The sequence below is a fragment of the Ambystoma mexicanum genome, chromosome 3p (assembly GCF_040938575.1).
Source record: "Ambystoma mexicanum isolate Mex_15411 chromosome 3p, UKY_AmexF1_1, whole genome shotgun sequence".
Lineage (NCBI taxonomy): Eukaryota > Metazoa > Chordata > Amphibia > Caudata > Ambystomatidae > Ambystoma > Ambystoma mexicanum.
This window is the reverse complement of record NC_090925.1, coordinates 116,939,444-116,963,118: the sequence shown is the minus strand read 5'-3', so window position 1 is coordinate 116,963,118 and position 23,675 is coordinate 116,939,444.

Below are 23,675 nucleotides of genomic sequence, written 5' to 3'. Positions count from 1 at the left end.
CCTCAACTCTAGAATACCCTACACTACTAGTAGGAGAGTCCACTTACCACACAGCGAAACACAAACCTCCCTACCCGAGAAGCTATACCCATCACACCTAATCAGACTGACCCTACTGATCAAACCTTCAATACCAACAACATCTGTGTAACTGCCACTGTCACACACTCCACACCCCCACATACATCAGCAATCCCGACTAGCACGCTAACATCCCATGTTACCGATAACCCAGCAGATTCAACCCTCAATGGTACCCTGATCAACACCAGATCACTGACAGCTCATGCTTTAGACATCGCAGACCTCATCATGACAAACAACTTAGACTTCTTAGCCATCACCAAAACATGGCTCGACGTAGCAGCGGGTCCCTGATAACTCCACTATCTTCAGATCAGACAGGGCACCAAAGGTGGAGGAGTGCCAATCATTGCCAAAAAATACCTCTTCATAAGAGAAATTCCCAACCAAACATTACACTCAGGGGAATTACTCTCCATTAGAACTGACCCCTACCCACTCCAGCACTGTGACAATCCACATCATATACAGATCCCCCGGAGAAGTCCTCTCATTCGGAAAAGATGTAGCTCAACTTCTATCTGCAAACACCAAGCCTTCCTCACAAATTATTCTTGTGGATGATCTCAACCTGGGCCTCTATTATCCAAATGATGTCAACGCCACCACCATCGCCAACACATGAAAGTGCTTGGCTTTACCCACGGTTTCACTCACCCTACCAACATTAAAGGTCAAACACTTGACTGGCTGGCAGACCATAATTGCCAGACTGAGATCCTCTCCAACACCCCATATCCATGGTCTGATCACCACATTATCTCATTCACCAAACCCAAAAACAAGACCCAAGACACACCTTCTCAAGCCCAAGCCCCCCACCCAATTCACGCAACATAACACCAGAGAATCTTCTACCAATAATGCTCCACATCACTGATTACCAGAAAAATACTAGCAACAACCCAAATACAGTGGTGAAGCTTTACAACCAAACCCTCCTAGCCGCCATCGACAAGGTAGCACCACTAAGCATGCGCAAAGCCAAACCTCATGTGCATCTTAACGCCTTGTATATCCCGACCTCAAAACCCTATGCAATTCCAAGAGAATAGCAGAGGCCAACAGAAAAAAAGCACCCACTGAACTGAACAAATACATTTTTACTAGCTCTGCCAAGAACAACAAAAAGGCTATTATACTAACCGGTGCTCCACTTACAGCGATAGAATTATCAAAGCCAACTCTGGCACCAAAGAATTATTTACTATTCTATGTGAGCTTGCGTCATCAGTGCCTCCCCAAGAAGCATGCCAAAAAGACACTGCCTGGTGCACAGGTATACAAAAAGCTCTTCTCAGCAAAATAGCCTTGCTCCAATCAAAAATGGATCTAAAAAAGCTGAACCTGGCCCACAGCCAACCTACAGAGGTCCCCATATACCCAGCACAGAATGTGAACTCATACTTCAGTCTCAACAACCGAAATACTGAACATTATCACTTCTCAAACCCTCTGAATGCCAAGGCGATATATGCCCAGCTTCAGTCATCAAAGAATACGCATCCAAACTTACACCCTTCATTACAACACTAATAAATGCCTCCTTCGAAACTAACACCATCCTTACCAACCTCGAAGTCACCTGCTTTCTCCCGCTATTAAAGAAACCCACCATCGACCCCAACATTCCCACTAACTTCCGCGCTATAACTATGTTTGCATTCCTCCTTAAAATATTGGATCAAGCAGCCTACCTGCAAATCCAAAAACACCTAGAAACCAACAACCTCCTAGGCCTCTGCCAATCAGGTTTCAGACCAGGACATGGTACCGATAGAGCGCTGCTGGATCTTATGGATCTTAAAATTCAAATGGACGAATTTAAAGACAACGGAAAGCTAGGACTCCTCCTCCTACTTGATTTATCAGCAGCCTTTGATTTTGTCGACCACAACATACTGTGCAATCACCTCACCTTGCAGCCCACTTTGGATACAATCCTTCCTGACCAACAGAACCATGAGGGCCTTCTTACCCACTGCATCAACGCCGCCTGCCCCAATCTCATGGGGACAGCCGCAAGGCTCCTGCGTCTCACCCATGCTTCACAATATATTCACAAAACCCCTGTTTGACCTCCTTGGCGATCTGGGTGTCACCTACACCAACTATACGGATGACACCGAAATCCTCATACCCCTAACAGGCTCCTATGACCTTGACACTAAGGGGGTAATTCATAGAATTTAGCACACAAGTGGCACACGCGGCTGGCGCACAGTGTACGCGAGTGAATCTCTGCGCCAGCCGCGTGCGCTAAAATCCATTTCCGCACACAGCGTATTCATGGATTTCAGCTACCAAAACCAGCCGTGGCACACAGTGGTGCAGCGACCCTGCAGCAGTGCCCGTTACGCCCCCAAGAACGCCCCTCGCGCAGGGAAAAGCCATCAAAATCCCCAATCCAGTGCAAAGGGCTGCACTAACCCTGTACCAGCACGGCAACCGGGGTACATGTATTACTGGGGTTCGCGGGAAGTTTCACACGCGATTGGCCCTGTGCGAGCGGGGTACGTGTATTACAGGGGTGCCCGGGAAGCTTCACACGCGATTTCAGCAGGGTACGTGTATTTCAGGGGTGTGCAGGAAGTTTCACACGCGATTCCAGCAGGGTACGTGTATTTCAGGGGTGCTCGGGAAGTTTCACACGCAATTTCAGCAGGGTACGTGTATTTCGGGGGTGCCGGGGAGTCCTACATATGATTTGGCAGTGTGGGTCCTCCCAGGTGTTTCCTGTACACCCTCCACGGCCCCTGCAGGCAGCCCACACCACAGGGGACTGCCCTGCACCCCTGGCCATGTCCCGCAGGCAGCCCACCCAACATGGGCATGCCCCCCAGCAAAGGCACATGTCTCCTTGCACTACTCATCACCAACTCATGTCCCCTTGCACCCCCACCCCCCAGCAGTGTGGGGCACCTGCCAGCAGGCCCCCACACATGTCCCCCAAACACCACGCCATGACTATACAGACCCATGGCCCTAATGCCAACCAAAATCCCACCCCCAGTGCAAACACCCAACGAACCACTGCATCCACTCCCTAGTAAATCACCCATTCCATGATAGTCTGAAAAGAAAAGCATGCCCATCAGCAAATGTCCTACAGAGCCACACAGTTGCAACACATGACTGTGCCAATGCTCATGGAGACATGCACCAAAATCATCACTGTACACCACACCAATAATGTTGAATAAAGAAATGTATTAAAAAGTATAACAAATGTCAAAATGAAAAGCACACATGCAAATGAAGAAATAATATTTGAAATAAGAAAAAGAAAGTCATTTCCAAGCAAGAAAAGAAATCCAAAACATGAAAAAATATAAGTGGTGCATCCCCAAAGTCCATAGAACGAAATCCAAAGATGGAAAGCATAACAAAATATTACTCCATGTGAATATGTCTAAAAGAAAGTATATACATGTCCTGAAAATTGAAAACGAAAGTCTGAAGGGTCCATTATCCCAAAAGCAAATGAAACCTACCAAGAACCCTATCTAAAATACAACTATATACAAAAAGTGGAGCAAAGTCTGTGGACTGCAAATCATAATAATAAAGAAATGAAACCAAAACCTAAATAACTATATACTATATAGGTCAAGCATATCCAGAATGTTTAGCTCTAGCATATAATGGAACTCATTTAGTGTGTGCCGGAAATGCAGTTTCCACCACAAATCTGCCAGAAAACTGGAGGAATAGTGGTGGGTGTGAACTTGTTTCTGCCGATCATGATTATAGTGAAACTGGCGTATTGTAGGGCAACGTTTCGAGGGCCAATCTGCCATTCGTGCTGCTGCAACACCGGCATAACAATGACAGCCCGCTGTCGGAAAGTCACTATGCCAGCGTACATGCATTCACCAACAATGAGCGGTCAATACGCCACAACATCATTGTAAATACCCAAGGAAATAAATGCCACAACAAATGTGGCATAAATGGCATAATAGCAATGGTGCATGTACTGCCTATCCAGGAGAGCAAGATGGCAATTGCAGGGGCACAGCTAGCATTCTTGGCCACGAGCATACACACACACGGCAGCAAACAAGGCATGCAGAAATAATGTCAGCACAGGACTGACAGGGCAGTGCTTAATTTGTGGGGGTGGTTGCCGGTGCCCAACACCAGCACTCTTTTTTGGGCACCGGAACTCATGCGGGGCCAGCACACGTGCAATTGCTTTGTTTGTTCTTCCACTTCGCTTTGCTTCGATTATATATCATTGAGATTTGTCATTCTGATCTCGATCTCTCTCGTGCTTGCAGGTTGCAGGCCATGGCTGTTGTTACTATGCCGTTGTTACTATGCAGTATTTGATACATTCTCTATAGTAACACAGAATGTGCAGTTTTCATTGGCTGTTCTTCTGAGCCAGTGAAATTACATGGTGATGTGTTGTTGTTGCCACAGGAGGCAGCACGGTGCCACCTTCATTTCATGAGTTACTGTGAAGTGAAGGTGTCCAGGACTTGCATCGCCGGTCCTGACTTGTGAGAGAGAGAGCCTGCCCTGCTGCACTGCGTGGTGCGGCCTAGTTGCTTCCTGGGACCCCTCTTCCTGCTTTTTCATTTGTGCGGGTGCCAATGTGCGCACCTGGCCTCCCCCACCATGAGGCCCGATAGGAGATCAAGTCCCAGCTGGCAAAGCAGGTAAGTCACTTGTTGTTGCGTGCAGTGCAGCCTGTCACAGTCAAGTGATCAGGCAAGGAAGGCCCAGGTCGGGGCCCGGGCGGCGGCACAGTCCCCTGGTGGTGTCCTGACTGCCCAGGAGTCAGGACCCACCAGGGGCCCGTCTGCGCCCAGGCTTCTATTTGTGTGACCTGTGTGCAGTGTGCTGCTGACTGCAGTCAGTGCCAGGCCCTGGCCCATTTCTGTGACCAGGGGCTGCCGAATGCTGCAGACTGAGTCGGATGACTATGCAGCGGGCGGCCGGCCCCGTGGATTGTGCCCAAAAGTATGTTTTTTACAATTCTTTTTTAAAACCTGACCTTCCGTGGGGCCGGTGGCCGGAGCCCCGCCTCATGGAAGGTAGGTTTTAACAGAAATAAATTATTTTGAGTGGTGGCTGTGGCCCATCACTTCGAAAGAGATGGGCCCCAGTCGCCCAAATATACGTTTTTTCTTTTATAATCTTACCTTCCGTGGGGCCGCTGCGCCGTGCACCTATTTTTGTCATCATCAGGCTCAGCATGGCTGTGGCGGTGGTGGCCCCACGGAAGGTAGCCTAAGTGATTGAGGCAAGGTCCGGCAAACCCCAGAACCGGGAGGGGCACGGGCAGCAACATGGTCCCACTAGTGTCTGTCACAAAAGGAATCAATTGTCGTTTGCAACTTTGGCCACTTTTTCATTGGTGCCAAGCCCGACTCGAGACAATTGTATGCCCCAGTCTGACCCTAGATAGCATTCATCTAAGCGAAACATGAACTGTGAATTTTTGACTGGGTGTTTCCGTTCTTCCTTTTAATGTTATCGGCCTCATTAGTTCTGAAACGAGCTTCAGGGAGGGGACCCGGAACGGTGTACGTATTGGGCCGGAACCGAACCGGCTGCACTTCGCGAGAAAAGCCCATGCAAAGACGAATTTCTGAAATGCCATTTCAGGCTTAAAGATACACAAATGGAAACTAGACGGTGATAAACATGGTGCACGTTCCCACTAATCTGTCGTCCTAAATAAAAGCACTAGTTGAGTATTCGTATATAATTCTCAACCGTCTTTTGCTGTCATTTTTTTACATAATTCCAGCACATGTTTCCTAGCCTGATGTGTGGTTTATACACCAGATGTGGCCCCTTAACCTGGGTGCAATACGCTCCGAGCATGTGCTCCGTATGAGAGCAGATCTAATCCTCAGATAGGAATCCTCAGATAGGGAGGTGGGTGTCTGTTACACTCCGCAGTTTAGTGAAATATGTCAAGATCATGTCAAGAACGTCAGTGGGAAGGAGATATCCGAATATGCATTCTCGTCTGGCTCCTGAATATTGGGTGACAAAACATATTTAGTTTTTTAATATGTGTTAAGGTGGAAAGAGGCCCTAAAGCAGAAGTAGCACAGGCCGTTGATTTCACAACAATGTCTTGCAGAAATTACTTTTTCCAAGTTATACAACACCATGCTCATGCTTGAAGGAAGGGTGAAGGGGGATGCATTTATGAGATGTGATGACTGATAAGGGCTTGACAGTAAATTGATTACACAAAACACCTGGATGAGGTGGAGGGTGCTCTTCCTGGAGGTAACCGATTAACAATACTTGGTGTACTTTAACAGACTGTCAGATGGGGCAGAACCGGTAGAGACAAATACAGTGCAACAGTGACTGAAACAGAATGCTTTTTTATTTATTTGCATTTTTAAAGCGCTCACGCAGCCCGGGGGCATCGAGGAGCATGTCTTAGTTGCGTATTTACTACTAGCCTGTGCCAGGTGTTGCTGCAGCGCCAAACATGTGACATGGAGCAGCAGTAGTGTGATGGGCTGGTGGTGGGCTGATCTAGGTATGTCTAGCACTGAACTGGCGCAGCTGGCGCATCTACGCTGAAGGTGGCGCTGCGCCCGCGCTGAGGGCAGCACCCGTCATTATGGGGCCAATATTTTTTGGGCACTGGCACTTATTTTTTACAAATAAAGCACTGAACAGGGGGCATCTGAAATCGCAGCTCAACCAGATGATAATGCAGCACAACATGTGCAGTGAGTGGAGCAAGGGAAATGTATACATATGTGGGGTCCAATATTCCAGGAAGGACATGCAAACAGGAATACTGTGCATGCGACCTAGCAGAACAGGTAGAACATGTCACAAACAATAGACCATCCATGTGCTGCCCCAATAACTGCATGGCCAGCATTACATGCTAACCGGGGATACGCAACAAATGGGATGTGCTTGAAAAGTATGCATGCACACAAACATGCACACTGGTAAATTGAAATTGACATCCAACATTGTGCACCCTGCAGGGCACATCATAGGCATATCTTCGGTGATGTCAGTAGAGCACAAACTCAGCCTCTACAAACTCAACCAAAGGACCAACGTGGACCTGACAGAGAGTATAGCTGCAAACCGAGAGGCACAGCTCAGCATTGCCATGGCCATCCCTTCAATGCTGAAGGCGATGAGTGCCTTGCATTCCTGCGCCAGTGGATCTTTCCAGACCTCAGTGGGGCATGTAGCTGGCATCTCATAGCCAGCAATCAGTAGCATCCTCACCCAGCTGTAAGATGCCATCATCTCACGCGTGGGGGAGCACATCATATTCCCAACAGATGCCCCCACCAACAGGGTCGGACTGGGACAAGAAATAGGCCTGGTCACCCAAAAAAAAGTGGCCCACCCCTCGCCTCTAAAAAGACCCAGAAGTGATGTCATTTGACCACACCCCAAAGTGACATCCTAGGAAGCTATGAAACACGACATTTCACCCCTTGACAAACCAGGAAGTGGCATCAAATAACATTGCTCCTAAGTACACTAAATTACTGTGAATCCAAGCACACGTCCAAGACCAAATGATAATGTTATTATATAGCAATTACGCTTAAGCTTTTTTTATAGAAGAAATATGCATACAATATCACCCAACCTGCGTTGGTACTCATTTATCGACCTAAGAAGGATGGAAGGCTTTTCAAAATAAAATAAATGTTGAAAGAATTAATTTCTTCCCATTTTTTTTCTTCCAAACCGGCCCAGGCATGGCCAGGAACCGGCCCCCACTCCCCAGGGACTATTTCGGGCCTGCCACTGGCCGAAAAGGCCGAGGGGCCAATCCGACCCTGCCCACCAACAAAACTATTAAGACCATATTATACAGTGCGGCTGGCCTACCCAACGCAGTAGGTGTAATTGATCGAACACATGTTGCCTTCGTGCCCCGCACCCCCCTCCCCCAAGCCACATGAACGCATGTATGAGATTGAAAAGGTTTCCATAGCATCAACGTCCAAGCTGTGTGTGAAGCAAATATGACATTCACTAATTATGTGATCGTTAACTTTTTGTAACTGTTGGAACACAAGCAAGACATAACTATCTAGTACTTGCCTTTGCAGTGCTGAAGAACGGATGCCTCTTTCTGCACTGTCTTGGAGCCACGCTCATCTATAATAATTAAAATTACAGTTGTTTTTTTTTTATAGCGCGCTTAATACTGAACAGGTTTCTAAGCGCAGACCCGGGATTCCTCCCATCTATACCCGATGAAAGGCGTATAGCTTCATCCTGGTGTGCTGCATCCTACACAACAGTGCGTAGATGTGTGTCATTGCCAGCGCAGATAGACAGTGAGGATGAAGCAGACGACAGAGAATACTCACCAACACACTTGGACAAATATACAGCCATGCGTTAGGCACTGATACATGATTGCTTCTTCAGGTGTGTAAAGGTGCACAGAATGCAGCACACAACAGGGTCCTTTCCATATCCACAAGCGATTCACATTCAGCAATTACTGCATAGGGAAGTATGGCATAGCACACATGTATGCAGAGTCACTCTACCACCAGTCATGCTGGGCACTCAACACTGCCACCCCGTCCCAAGGCCCCCATACAGTATGTAGTAATGTGTGCCAAAATGCCTTTCACATGCCCTTCGGTTGCCACATAGGAGGACAATCTGAAGTACAGCGGATATTTGCACAAAGTATCACAACTTTCCTCTCGAACTTGAATGTTCCCCTCCAGGAGTGACATCTATGTACATCCCATATGGTATTGTGAGGTCAATGGCACCTGTGATGGGTCGGAAGAAGGAGGTCTATTCTGATAAACCATTCCTCGTTCAGATTTATTAAAGAAAAGGAAAAAAAGCCTAGCTTTCTCTATTCTATAAGGTATACCTATCTAACACAACTAAGGTGCCTGTCATTCGTCAGTGAATGTCTCAACATAAATTGTCCATGCTCCAAAGCTGACCAACTGACCCTACCACTATAGCAACAATTAAAGACAGGAGAATGACTCCCTTCTCCTGTTGTGTGTGTTTTGCGTCTCGCAAACTTTTACTGCAATAATTAACCTTCAGGTAATCTCTGGTCACGGTATGGATTCGTTCATACAGTTTATATATGACTTGATTTTGCCTTTCTTAGACGATTGTCCTTTTGGCTTCTATCACTTTGCTCTTGATTTTTCCTATCGAAACGTGTTCTTCTCTCTTCCTGAGATAAACAGCTCCACCAGTTACAAGTCTCTCCTTCTAATGTCCTCTCTTGGTCTTTACTCATTAAGCACCGAATATTACTGTATAGATTCTTATTCACTTCTTGAGGTTTCACTATTTGTATTTCTTTATCTTGACTGAGACGAGTAAGATCGGACTCATAAAGATCTCCATTAACTTCTCTGCATTTAAGTATCAAAGTCGCTTTATTCTGACTGGGACGAGTATGAATGGTCCCAAAATGATTCTCACTCCCTCCTCTTGTTTTAATTACTACAGTCTCTCCTCTTGATTCAAATATCACAGTCTCTTTACTTTGACCGGGACGAGTAGGATTATTCCCATTATGATTCTCATTTCCCCTCCTGGGTTTCCCATTCTTCCCGTTACCTGAGACCTCTAGGGGCAACATCAATGGGTCTGCTTGTGGCCCTGGGTTGGTTCTCTGGTACTGTTAGGCCTCACTCTCTTACTCCTTTAAGACTTTCTTTTGCATGTCAATGTCGATGATGATTATAAGGTACTGCCTGTAATGTTCTGTTCTGTGGTTCTGCCTTTGGGGTGGTTTTGTTGTTGTTTGGGGGACTCCTGATGCGCCACGAGTCTTTTGTGGTCAAGCCACCACCTTCGGTGTATCTCTCTTTGTCTGCACTCCAGTCTGTCTGCTTCTCTGACTTTACTCCAGGTAAAACCTCTGTGCCCACGTGCATCCCATTGGTCCCCAAAAACCATTGAGCCCACCTTCAACACCAGTGCCAATAGCTGGGCTGACACATGGAAATGTTGCATGACCAATGCATATGCCAACGAGCACCAACATAAATGGCAGGCCAAGTCATCATGGCTCCTTGCCCTACACCACCCTTGCAGGTGCTGTTTGAGCCCCCTGCCCTCTCCATGAAAATACAGTACCATGCTGACTCCTCTGAGCAAACCACAAGCTACACATGACAACAAAAACTAGGAGAAATAACATTCCACTGTCACACCCAACAAGGTGTGTGCACATTAGAAGGAACATGCACCAGTGGTTGAATAGAAACCCCCCAGCACGTTACCCCGCCCACTCCCATTGGCCTTCAGGCAGCATCCTCTGCCATGAACGGTTTACCATGATGAATGTTTTGATGGGATTGCAGCAATGTTTCATCTTGTAATATGATTGAATTAACATTTTATTTTCCGGTGCTAATTTCTCAAGCGGTGCTCGTCTGTAATTCCGCTGGTGGTAATTCCTCCGGTGGAATTAGCATCTGGAAAATGATTGCCATTCTGGATTACCTTTAATTCGGTGGAGCAGCAAAAGTGGCAGTAGTTTCATTAACGCCACTTATGCCCTTAACCCCAATCTCTTCAATGAATGGCCCATGCATGACACTGCGTCCTGCTAGATGCTTTAATGTAACTAACAGAATATACCCCTCAAATCCAGAGGGAACTCATCCTGTGAAGATGCAGTATATATGCACATGCAATATGAAGGCATTCTTTTGCTCTTATGTGTTTCCCAGCCCCATTGGCATACAGAGCATACATTATAGAGGCACCAATGCCCTCCAGGGATTGGGAAGGCTCCATAGCCTCCACCTCCTATCATGGCTTTCTTCCTAAATATGCCCTCTTCTCCATTTTCAGCAGAGTGGCTGATGCCGTAGCATTAGCCGTAGGCAGGGGTGCAAGATCACTAGCACGTGCACTAGAAGCCCCCCAGGTGAGTGTGCACTTTGCACAGGGTCAAAACAAAACCAGAAGAGCAATATTGACTTGCACGACCCTAAACTAGAGGGTACAACAATGCTGTAGTCCTTCCACTACTGTTCAGACTTTGCCCATGAAGAAGTGATGAAAATAAAAGCTGAAATCAGCTTTGGATATTCCTACAATGCTGCCGTCAAGCTTTTGTTTTTTTTTGCTTTCATGTCTTCACAGACCTGTGCTGTGTACTCTCACTTCAAGTTGCAACGGTGAGGGCTGCAGAGTGATAGCAGTAGGAGGAGTACGAGGCAGGTGGAAACATATGTAAAAAATGTCTGACACTGAAATGTATGAACTGACGTTTTCAGCACTGTCAGCATCACAGAGCAGCTGATTGACACCAGACTCCTTCCTGTCATCCTCCACAGCATCCATGACTACTGATGACTAACTCTGCTGGCTGATGCTGATGAGTGGTGTAGTCCAAACCACTAGAGTGTGACAGTGTGGCTACCCCTGCTCTACACGAGCTCTGGTGGAGAGTTAAAGCTTTCTCTGCCAGACCTAAAATACCAGTTCAGATATTCACCCAAGTTCAAGGGAGAAACCTCTTTTCTAATTCCCTTTCATGTTTTCCTCCAAATGCAAAGATACCCGGCCCTCCACGGTTTTGTATTATGTTGAACAGGAGGAAAGCACTCTGCTTTTGTGGAGCGCTGGATAAACTATGAATTTTGTTCTGTAGGTCACAGGAAGCGAGTGAAGGGAATGACCCCTGTTCCGCAAGTGGTCCAGGAAGTGATGATTCCAGGAGACGGGCAGGAAGAGAATGTGCATTATCAAGTCCTGTAACTGCAGCCACTGCCTTGAGAGGATGGAGGTTCTGAGGTCAGAGAAGAACAGGAAGGACAGTATCAGGCGGCTTTAACCACTGCCTTATGCTGGAAGGACAGTATCGGGCAGCCTTAAACACTGCCTTATGCTGGAAGGACAGTATCAGGCAGCCTTAACCACTGCCTTATGCTGGAAGGACAGTATCGGGCAGCCTTAACCACTGCCTTATGCTGGAAGGACAGTATCAGGCGGCCTTAACCACTAGCTTATGCTGGAAGGACAGTATCAGGCAGCCTTACCCACTGCCTTGTGCTGGAAGGACAGTATCAGGCGGCCTTAACCACTGCCTTATGCTGGAAGGACAGTATCAGGCGGCCTTAGCCACTGCCTTATGCTGTAAGGACAGTATCAGGCGGCCTTAACCACTGCCTTATGCTGGAAGGACAGTATCAGGCGGCCTTAGCCACTGGCTTATGCTAGAAGGACAGTATCGGGCAGCCTTAACCACTGCCTTATGCTGGAAGGACAGTATCAGGCGGCCTCAACCACTGGCTTATGCTGGAAGGACATTATCAGGCAGCCTTACCCACTGCCTTATGCTGGAAGGACAGTATCAGGCGGCCTTAACCACTGCCTTATGTTATGTTACTTTGCATTTATATAGCGCCTTATATACCATTGGTATGGTCTGAAGGCGCTGGTAGGTTGAACGCCCTTGGGAAGCGAAGTTCGAGTCAGTAGAGAGAGTAGAGAGAGTCAAAGGTGCGTGTGAGCACCGGATATGTGTGCAGCTGGTGTGGCATTCGTGTAATAGCTGCTTCTTAGCGGTAGGTGTGGTGGTTGAGAGGTCAATAGTATGTGTTCGTTCTGGCAGGAATTATCCAGACCGATCGTGGCTGCGTTAGGCCTAAGGAGAACGCCTGGCTGGGGGGGTGTAAAAAGCAGTGTTTAGTTAGAGTGACGGGGAGTATGAGGCAGATGTTGGTATGAGAACAGCTATACCGAATGGTTTCGTAGGGCCTCATTACACGTTGTCCGGTAAGGGAATACCGTTACCGGTAACGAAATACCGGCAACGTTATTCTCCCAAGCCGATCACAACCCGGACCCATCGCTATTAGTGGACCCGTAAAGTACGGTGCCACTAATAGCGGCTGGGCCATGTGCGCGCGACCCCCACACCGTAAATAGCGCCATGGCGCTAATAGCACGCAATATCAACCCATGCGTACATGGCAATACCGGCAGCCCAAAGACCCAAAAAGCAGTTACCGGCATGGCACTAATAACAGCAAGGAAAACCACACGTTAACAGACCTGAGCAGTGTTCCCATCTGCCACAGGTGGACACAATCAGCACAGGTGGAGGCAATGGAGACAGGCAGCACTAAAGAGCACACCACACCCCTTCCCACACCCCTTCCCACAGCAAGATGGTCCCAATACCAGCAGCATGACATGGGCCTGTGTACATGATTGCAGTGCAGCACCAACAACAACAGGCAGCACAGATGAGACGAAGGAGGAGGAGGAGGAGCAGGGCAAGACTGGCGCAGCAAGCACCACCAGGGCACCCAGAAATACCACAAGGGCAGCCAACAAACCCCCGGATTCACGGCGAAGATGACCATGGCATGTGTGAGGCACAACTAAATGTGCATCTGATAGAATGTGCCCATGCCACTATGCAACCACCAGATGAGCATGATGTGGATGTGGATGAGTATGGGTGAAATGCTCCGCCAGGACATGCAAGAGGCGATGGCAAGGAGGGACAGGATCTGCGTCAGCATCTGAATCAGGAATAGCATCATGTACAAAGGTGGAATATCATGGGTGGAGAGATGTGCATTGTTGCCCTTGTGCCCATTTTGAGGCCCACAAAGGCCCCTGTCCCAAAGAAAATCACACATACACAATGATGGAGACCATGCCTGTGTTTCAACCTCAGAACAGTGTATTTCGAACATAATGTGAACAGAAAGTGCATGACCCCAACTGTGCAAACGCCCTTACCCCCCTCCCCCCACAACACCCCCGAATACACCCTTACCCCCTCCCCCCACAACACCCCCGAATACACCCTTACCCCCCTCCCCCCACAACACCCCCGAATACACCCTTACCCCCCTCCCCCCAACACTCCCACGTGAGCCTCAAGGCGTGAACGTGTCCCTCTCCACATGTGGCAGATAGTCCTTGATGGCCCTATTTGTCAGTGCCTGCTCCGTCTTCGGGTGGTTGCGATGTGGTGCGCCTCAGGTTGCGCATAGACCGGCGTAGGGGGCTAGTTTGCCGTGAACTCCCTGAGGAGGCAGGGCCCTGTTCTTCCTGGGTTGGGAGTGGGCATCTGCGCTCAATTGCATCTGCAATGCGGTTCATGGCCTGCCTTAGTTGGGCCATTTCATCGCAGATCCGGTTGGTGCATGCCTCCATGCACTCCCTTGTCTGCTGTGCAAATGTCCTCCCTCAGATGCCCTGTCTCAGCCACATGTTGCCCTACTAGACCAATGATTTCGGTCTGCCGCTGAAAGATGGCTGGGAGGTCATGTTGCATGGTGGCTGCCGGTGGGATGGCTGATGCGCCTGGATCCATTGCACTGGCATCAGGTGAGGATACCTAGGGGCTCCATGACACATCTTGGTTGTGGGTGGGTGATCCGCCTTGGCTAAACGGACCTGGTGAGAATATCGGGCTTGACATTAAGGGGCGTGTCGGTATGGGGCTCTGACTCAGATCCTCAATGCCAGGTGCTACCTCTGCATCCGAAAGTGGGGCAGTGGCTGCTGCCTCACCCGTTGAGCTGGTGGCAGCAGAGTGCACTCCCTCAATGCTGCCTTCACTTGCTGGGAGACACACTCCCGTGGGTGCCACAACGGCAGCAGGCATGGCCTCTGGCTGCGTGGAACTGCTGCTCCTGCTGCCTTTGTCCCTGTGGTCATGGTCACTCCTCCTGGGTCCACTAGAGGATGTTGCGGTGTCCCCCGTGGCATCCCTCCTGGCTTTTTTCTGGATGCGGGATCAGGTGTTGAAGTGTGTGGCTCCTCAGTTTCCGTGTGTGATCCTGCAGGGGTGAGAAAAAAGGTAAATCATCATCTATGGGTCGAACTGCCTTATGCAGGATGCATACGTCATGCCGTCCAATGTATTTGGGGCTCTTCAGTGTGGAGGCAGGTGTCATGATCACTGCTTCCAAGGAGCCAGGACCAGCCCAACGTCCTTGGAAGCAGGCCCCTAACCCTAATCCTAGGCACCAGCCGGTCCCCACTGGGACCTTTTGGACCTTGTCCTGGCGCCGGTGGCACCAGGCTCATCAAAACCATTGGTCCCGGCACTGGAAGCGCCGGGCTCATAATAGGTGTGAAGATGCTTGGGTGGACTTACCTGCAGCAGACCATGCTGCTTACTTACCAGCCACTTAGAAGCCATCCGAGATCAGGAACTACTCTCTTACCTGGGTGGGGCAGCTCCACTCCCTGGATACAGCACTGGAACTCTTCTGGAAACTGGAACTCTTTTCTTACCTAGGCGGGGCCGTGAAAGAAGACGCCTCATCACTCCAAGGCTATTTAAACCACACCCGATAGATGAAGCGTGCTTCGCGTTATTCTGCATCTGCAGCAGAACGCTCACCGAGTCTGCTCCGGCCTTTCTTCTTCCGATCCTGGACCTGCAAGAATCCTACTTACCATTTCAGTATCCAGACATCAGCAGCACCTGCAAAGAACAGAAACAACAGGTTAGCAAGGCGAACTTTACACGCAGTGCTTACTTACCTGATCCATCGGCTGCGGCCGTTTCTTCACGCCGCATCTCCACCTGCAAAAACAAAAGCATTGCCATACTTACCGGCACGCTGTGAATTCCGGATTTCTTCGTTCTGCATCGCCGCCTGTGAAGACAAAGTTTCGTTAACAACTTACTGGCATTCCGCGGACTCCGGCGCTGCAACCCAACATCTGAAAGGCAAAAGAAAAGACATCAAGCAGGTATTTACTTACGTCCATCACGCTCGTCGCAATAAAACGCCTGCGAATACTCTGGCCTCTCTTTAACACGAACTAAGCTGCAAGGAAAGAGACAGTTAGAGCGCTTGCCATACTTACGAACTTCCAGGCGCTTCACTTCATCTTTCATCTCAAGAGCCCTGCAATACATAAGGGAAAAGCATTATACAGAGTCTGCATATAAACGTGCCACGCATGTAAAGACTATAAAGACAAAAGGTGTACAGAAACTCACCGCTCGTGCAGATAACGACGGTAACCATCCTCTGAATTCAAGAGGCCTGTGTTTCACCAGTGAAGGAACTGGCAACGGCACCCTGCACCAGACGCAGATGGAGAGCCCAGCATTCACCTATATAAGGTGAGCACGTTGACCTGGGGGCTCTACGAAAAAGCTGGGAAGAGAGAGAGAGAGAGAGAGAGGGACATTCAACAACCCAGACCATTAACCCCCATATTCTTTCACCTGCAGAAACCTCACTCTTCGAGTTCGACGCACAGTGCGAAGAGGCTCGACCCCAGAAGCCAATCGAGTCCTGCACATCACTTTTCGAGTCACAGACAGCTTCCTGCCAAGACCCGCGCCTCCGTGGGAATCAGGTGAACGTTACAGAACGCGAAGCACCACCACAAAACTCCTACCCAGGCGCAATGGAAACCTCAGACACTGATCAACTAGCCCAGTTGCTCGGGGAATTAAGAGCAGAAGTACATGCAGCTCGTCAGGAAACGAACTCTCTAAGAAGAGAACTGATAATTTCCAAGGAACGAACAGAGGACCTTGCTAGGCAGTTGTTACAAACGCAGGCAGGACAGACACCTTTGCCTGTTCCAGGAGGAAGTTATCCTTCTGCATCATCTTCGAATCCAGTGCAAATCAATCTGCCCGGTAATGTTCCCTTGGCTCCGCCCAAACGCTTTTCTGGTGACCTAAAGAAATTTGCAGTGTTCATCAATCAGTGCCGCCTACACTTCCTATGTCGACCAGCTGCATTCCCAACAGACCAGACCAAGGTGGCTTTTGTGCTTTCTTATCTCAGTGGCAGCGCCGCAGATTGGTCGATCCCTTTAGTCACCCAGGATGATCCGGTTTTACATGATTTTCAGGCCTTCCAGTCCAGCATGGAGAAACTGTTTGCAAGACATGCACAAGGGCAGGCCTTGGACAATGAACTTCTCTCATTACGACAGGGTAATCAAGACCTCTTGACTTATATAGCCTCCTTCAATAGACTCATAGTGGAAACACAATGGCCCGAGGACAAGAGAATAACGCTTTTCTACAGAGGCCTGCGTGGAGAGCTCAAAGATGTGTTAGCGCAAGTTGTGAATCCTCCACAAGAATGTTCTGACTATATTGACTTAGTTGTCCAATTGGACCATAGACTACAGAACAGGAAGGCAGATCGTTCCAGATTTGATACCCGAGTGTTTTCTAAACCACAGACCTCGAATAAGGGAGCTGACACTGTGGAACCCATGCAAATAGGGGGCATGAAAGGACCTTTAACCCAGAAAGAGCGGGAAAGAAGAAGGCAGCTGCAATTATGCCTCTATTGCGGAAACTCAGGACACTTTCTTCGGGACTGTGCAGTGAAACCAGCTAAGAAGACTGTAGGAGCCGCGGATACCTGTACCACAAATTCTGAGCAGGGAAACGACCTCGCCCGACAAGAGTAGAGGTCCTCTTGCCGAGCGTTAAGATCTGTCCCGTGACCTCGCATTTCGTGATACCCATGGTCCTCATTAGTCCTGAACGTCCGGATCGTTTGCATGCAATTGAAGCTTACATTGACAGCGGAGCAATCGGTAACTATGTGGACCGTGAAATGGTATCAAGGATGAATCTACCCCTTGTCCCTAAGGCAGTGAAAGACGTCATCACTACTGTGGATGGCACGGAGATAGCCTCTGGACCAGTAACGCATGCCACCCAAGAAGTGACGCTAGTGAGTCAAGATGGACACCGGGAGAGAATCGTGTTCGATGTAATCAAGGCCCCTCAGTTCCAGATCATTCTGGGAATCCCTTGGTTAGAGAAGCACAATCCTCAGATCGATTGGCGAGCAAAGACGGTTCAGTTTCCAGAGTGTTTTACCACTTGTTATCCTCGGCCTGATGTTTCACTGGCGGCAATCTCTTCTGAGGAGGTTCCCAAATTACCTCCCGAATACCAGGAATTCCAAGACGTCTTACGGAAGGATCAAGCCAACACCCTGCCTCCTCATAGGTCTTACGACTGTCAAATAGATCTGATACCTGGAACAACTCCTCCTTGCAGCAGGATTTATGCCCTCACCGAGCCAGAGAACCTTCACCTCAGACAATGGGCCTCATTCCGAGTACGGCGCTAACCAATGGCGCTATTAACGCCTTGGTTGACGCCGTACCCGGACCGGCAGCGCCTTGGTGGATGGCGGAATTACCGCCCCATTCCAAGGTTGGCGGGGCGGTAATTCCCCATTCACCAAGGCTCTTCCCCATTCCCAAATGAGCCCCCATAGGGCTCAATGGGAATGGGGAAGATGCAAATAACGGTGACCGTTCATTACGGTCACCGTTATTGGCTTGGAGGTCCCTTTGCGCCCTCGACTTTAACACCTGCTCAAAGCAGGCGTTAAGGGCGAGGGCGCAAAGGGAACTCGTAGTATGGCGGTAAGGGATTACCGCCACCGATCTCGTTACCGGTGGCCGCTATCCCTTACCGCCATACTCGGAATGAGGCCATATACCTAGACCAATACCTAGCTAACGGGTTTATCCTTCCTTCAAAATCTCCAGCTTCATCGGCTTTGTTCTTCATTCCGAAAAAGGAAGGAGACCTTAGGACTTGCATAGATTACCGCGCCCTGAATCAGATCACCGTTAAAAACAGATACCAGTTACCTTTGATCCCTGAACTCCTGGATCAAGTCAAAGATGCATGTATATACACAAAGTTGGATCTCAGAGGAGCCTACCACTTGGTACGGATAAAAGAGGGCGATGAATGGAAAACGGCCTTCCGCACCAAGTACGGGCTATTCGAATATCAAGTGATGCCCTTTGGACTATGTAATGCTCCTGCTGCTTTCCAGTATTTTATGAACGATGTCCTTAGAGAACTCATAGACGTGTGTGTTGTTGTCTACATTGATGACATCCTCGTCTATTCATCATCTGAAGAGGAACATCAGAGACACGTTAAAAAGTTCTCGAGAGATTGCGTCAACATAATCTTTTTGCTAAGCTTGAGAAATGCGTTTTCAACGTAACGGAAGTCGAGTTCCTGGGATTCATATTGTCACCTAACGGAGTCCATATGGATTCAAAGAAAGTTGATGCAATCATCAAGTGGCCATCACCAACCTCTGTAAAAGGAGTTCAAAGCATGTTAGGGTTCGCTAACTTTTACGGCAGATTCATTCCTGAATTTTCTCGGATAGTCCAGCCCATCACCGCTCTGTTGAAAAAGAACAAACGTTTTGAGTGGTCTTCTGAAGCAGAACAAGCTTTTCAGGACTTAAAAGCTAAATTCATTTCTGCACCTGTTTTAAAACATCCTCGCCCAGAACTCCCCTACATCGTGGAAACGGATGCTTCTAGTCTTGCTATGGGGGCAGTTTTATCACAAAGAGATCCGGTCACACACCAACTACATCCTGTTGCCTTTTGGTCCCGCAAGTTTTCGCCTCCCGAGATCAACTATTCAATTACAGACAAGGAACTTTTGGCTATCAAATCGGCCTTTAAAGCCTGGCGGCATTATCTTCTAGAAGCCAGACACACAGTCACCGTAATGACTGATCACCGCAATTTACAATATCTAAAGACAGCCAAAGCTCAGTCTTCCAGACAGCTTCGCTGGGCTCTGTTTCTAGCAGAATTTGACTTTATAATTACTTATCGACCAGGCAGTAAGAATGGAAAAGCAGATGCTCTCTCCCGGATGGGAGTAGATGAACATTTGACCAATCCAGAACCAATACCCATAATCCCAGAACAAAGAATTTTGGGTTTGGTCAGCGCTCAATCTTTTGAAGACATCAAGACCATGGTCAAATCACTCCTAACTCCGGGCGATTTGCAAGATTGGCAATTAAAAGGGAAAGAATTCTCAGTGAATCAAGAACTACCATATTTCCGAGGACGATTGCATTTACCCTGTGAGAAAATACAAAGACAAGTAATCTCCTGTTAGCACGACTCTCTAATGGAGGGTCACCCTGGCATTACCAAAACCATGGAAAAGATTAAAAGACATTTCTGGTGGCCGTCATGGAAAAAGGATATTAAAGACTTTGTAATCTCATGTGGTGTGTGTGCCCAGAATAAAAGTCAGAAGGAGAAACCAGCCGGCCTATTACAGCCACTAGACATCCCTCCCTGTCCATGGCATACCCTGTCCATGGATTTCATCACGGACTTAACCCCATGCTCGGGGTATACTACCATTTTAGTAGTCGTGGATCTATTCTCCAAGATGACTCACTTCATTCCCCTGAAGGGTCTACCATCAGCCTCAGTATTGGCCCGAGAATTCTTAGAAAACATCGTTCGGCTACACGGTTTTCCCTCGGTTTTAGTCTCTGATAGGGGAAGTCAATTCATCTCTCACTTCTGGCGCAGTTGCTGTCGTCTAGCCCAAATTGATGTAAGACTTTCAACTAGTCACCATCCCCAAACTGACGGACAAACCGAAAGGACAAATCAAACTCTAGAGCAATATCTACGTTGCATGTTCCAACTAACTGAAAACCCCTGGAAGGATATTCTTTGGATCGCTGAATACGCTTACAATAATTCGATTCATTCTGGAACAGGGAAGACTCCCTTCTTCCTACTATACGGACACCATCCTAGAACCTCTAACCTGGATCCTCCCCAAGAATTCGAAGCACCTGCTGTGGATCACTTGCACTCGGAGATCACCCGTGCTTTTAAGGAAGCCTCGGCCCATCTGCAAAGAGCTAAAGCTCAATTCAAAAGAGGAGCAGATCGACACCGTAAAGAGGCTCCTCACTACGCTGTAGGAGATCAGGTCTGGCTATCCACTAAGCACCTGCCTCTAAAGGGACCCCGCACCTTCATCCCGAGATACCTTGGACCCTATCTCATATCTGCCATAATTAATCCGGTGGCTGTCAAATTGGAGTTACCTACGCATATTAAAATACACCCAGTATTCCATGTCTCCTTATTAAAACCAGTACAACCAGAAACCCGATTGACTGAATTCCCAGAACCGGTTTTAGTAGATGGAGAACTTGAATTCAAAGTTAAGAACATCCTAGACTCCAAGATCTCCAAATCTAAGTTATATTATCTGGTTGATTGGAAAGGTTACGGCCCCCAGGAAAGGTCTTGGGAACCTTCAGAATATGTCCACGCACCTCGTCTGGTCAAGAAATTCCATCTGAATCACCCCGTCAAGCCAAAACCCCCGGAGAAGACACGCTTAGGAGGGGCCTTGAGGGGGGGTACTGTCAAGATCACTGCTTCCAAGGAGCCAGGACCGGCCCAACGTCCTTGGAAGCAGGCCCCTAACCCTAATCCTAGGCACCAGCCGGTCCCCACTGGGACCTTTTGGACCTTGTCCTGGCGCCAGTGGCACCAGGCTCATCAAAACCATTGGTCCCGGCACTGGAAGCGCCGGGCTCATAATAGGTGTGAAGATGCTTGGGTGGACTTACCTGCAGCAGACCATGCTGCTTACTTACCAGCCACTTAGAAGCCATCTGAGATCAGGAACTACTTTCTTACCTGGGTGGGGCAGCTCCACTCCCTGGATACAGCACTGGAACTCTTCTGGAAACTGGAACTCTTTTCTTACCTAGGCGGGGCCATGGAAGAAGACGCCTCATCACTCCAAGGCTATTTAAACCACACCCGATTGATGAAGCGTGCTTCGCGTTATTCTGCATCTGCAGCAGAACGCTCACCGAGTCTGCTCCGGCCTTTCTTCTTCCGATCCTGGACCTGCAAGAATCCAACTTACCATTTCAGTATCCAGACATCAGCAGCACCTGCAAAGAACAGAAACAACAGGTTAGCAAGGCGAACTTTACACGCAGTGCTTACTTACCTGATCCATCGGCTGCAGCCGTTTCTTCACGCCGCATCTCCACCTGCAAAAACAAAAGCATTGCCATACTTACCGGCACGCTGTGAATTCCGGATTTCTTCGTTCTGCATCGCCGCCTGTGAAGACAAAGTATCGTTAACAACTTACTGGCATTCCGCGGACTCTGGCGCTGCAACCCAACATCTGAAAGGCAAAAGAAAAGACATTAAGGAGGTATTTACTTACGTCCATCACGCTCGTCGCAATAAAACGCCTGCGAATACTCCGGCGTCTCTTTAACACGAACTAAGCTGCAAGGAAAGAGACAGTTAGAGCGCTTGCCATACTTACGAACTTCCAGGCGCTTCACTTCATCTTTCATCTCAAGAGCCCTGCAATACATAAGGGAAAAGCATTATACAGAGTCTGCATATAAACGTGCCACGCATGTAAAGACTATAAAGACAATAGGTGTACAGAAACTCACCGCTCGTGCAGATAACGACGGTAACCATCCTCTGAATTCAAGAGGCCTGTGTTTCACCAGTGAAGGAACTGGCAACGGCACCCTGCACCAGACGCAGATGGAGAGCCCAGCATTCACCTATATAAGGTGAGCACGTTGACCTGGGGGCTCTACGAAAAAGCTGGGAAGAGAGAGAGAGAGAGAGGGACATTCAACAACCCAGACCATTAACCCCCATATTCTTTCACCTGCAGAAACCTCACTCTTCGAGTTCGACGCACAGTGCGAAGAGGCTCGACCCCAGAAGCCAATCGAGTCCTGCAAATCACTTTTCGAGTCACAGACAGCTTCCTGCCAAGACCCGCGCCTCCGTGGGAATCAGGTGAGCGTTACAGCAGGTAATGGTAATGCTGGCTGGCTCATGCATGATTGGCCTTGTTTTGGACGCATTGTTTGGTGTATACACTCACCTCCATCGGATGAAATGGCCACGCCAAGCTCCATATCTCCGACCCCTTCGATCGATTCGACTCGACTCCAATCGTGGAGGCACATATCTCCTCCCACTCCTTCAACTTCAATGGGGACTCTGCGCCACCTCCTGTGCCCATTGCCATGTTGCGGTTCACTGATAATATATTCCGCACACGGACCCGGAGGTCGTCCCACCTCTTGCTGCAGTCCTTGACACTCCGGGTGGTAGTGCCCACCGCACTGACTTTTTGTGCGACTTCGGCCAAGATGGCCTTTTTCTTAAGGAGGGCCTCCCTCCGCATGTAATTCACAAACACTACTTCTGCATTGGCAGCAAGTGTGGTGGTCAGCATCACAAGCTCCTCATTGGAAAATGTTTCTTTTTGCTGGCGATCAGCTGTTTTTTTTAGGGCCTTCGGCATCTTCGGGCTATCCGGTATGGTTCCTGGTCGGAGTTCCCTGGATATATGTCCTGGATGCAGAGGATGGCAATGGATTGTGTTTTTAAAGATGGCCGCCATGCTCTTTCCCGTTCCTGTGCGATGGCTTAATTTCCGGTTCCGCTTTTTAACGGTGACCGGTAATATCGGTGACCGCTATTTACAGGTGGCGGGAGGGCGGAGGCGCTATCGACGGTTTGGACGACACCGGTAAGGGGCGTTTTGGGGAATTTAGTGGCAGGGCGGTACGGTCATTTACGGCATGGCGCTATGCTCATGTCCACGTACTCGTGATGGGATGCTATTAGCGGCCTCTTGCGAGGGCGGACACTTTGAAAGCGCCATGCTGTTAAATTCTGATTTTTACCGGACAACGTGTAATGAGGCCCATAGTATCGCTGTGTTCTAATTGAGTGGTGGTGTAAAGAAGAGAGTA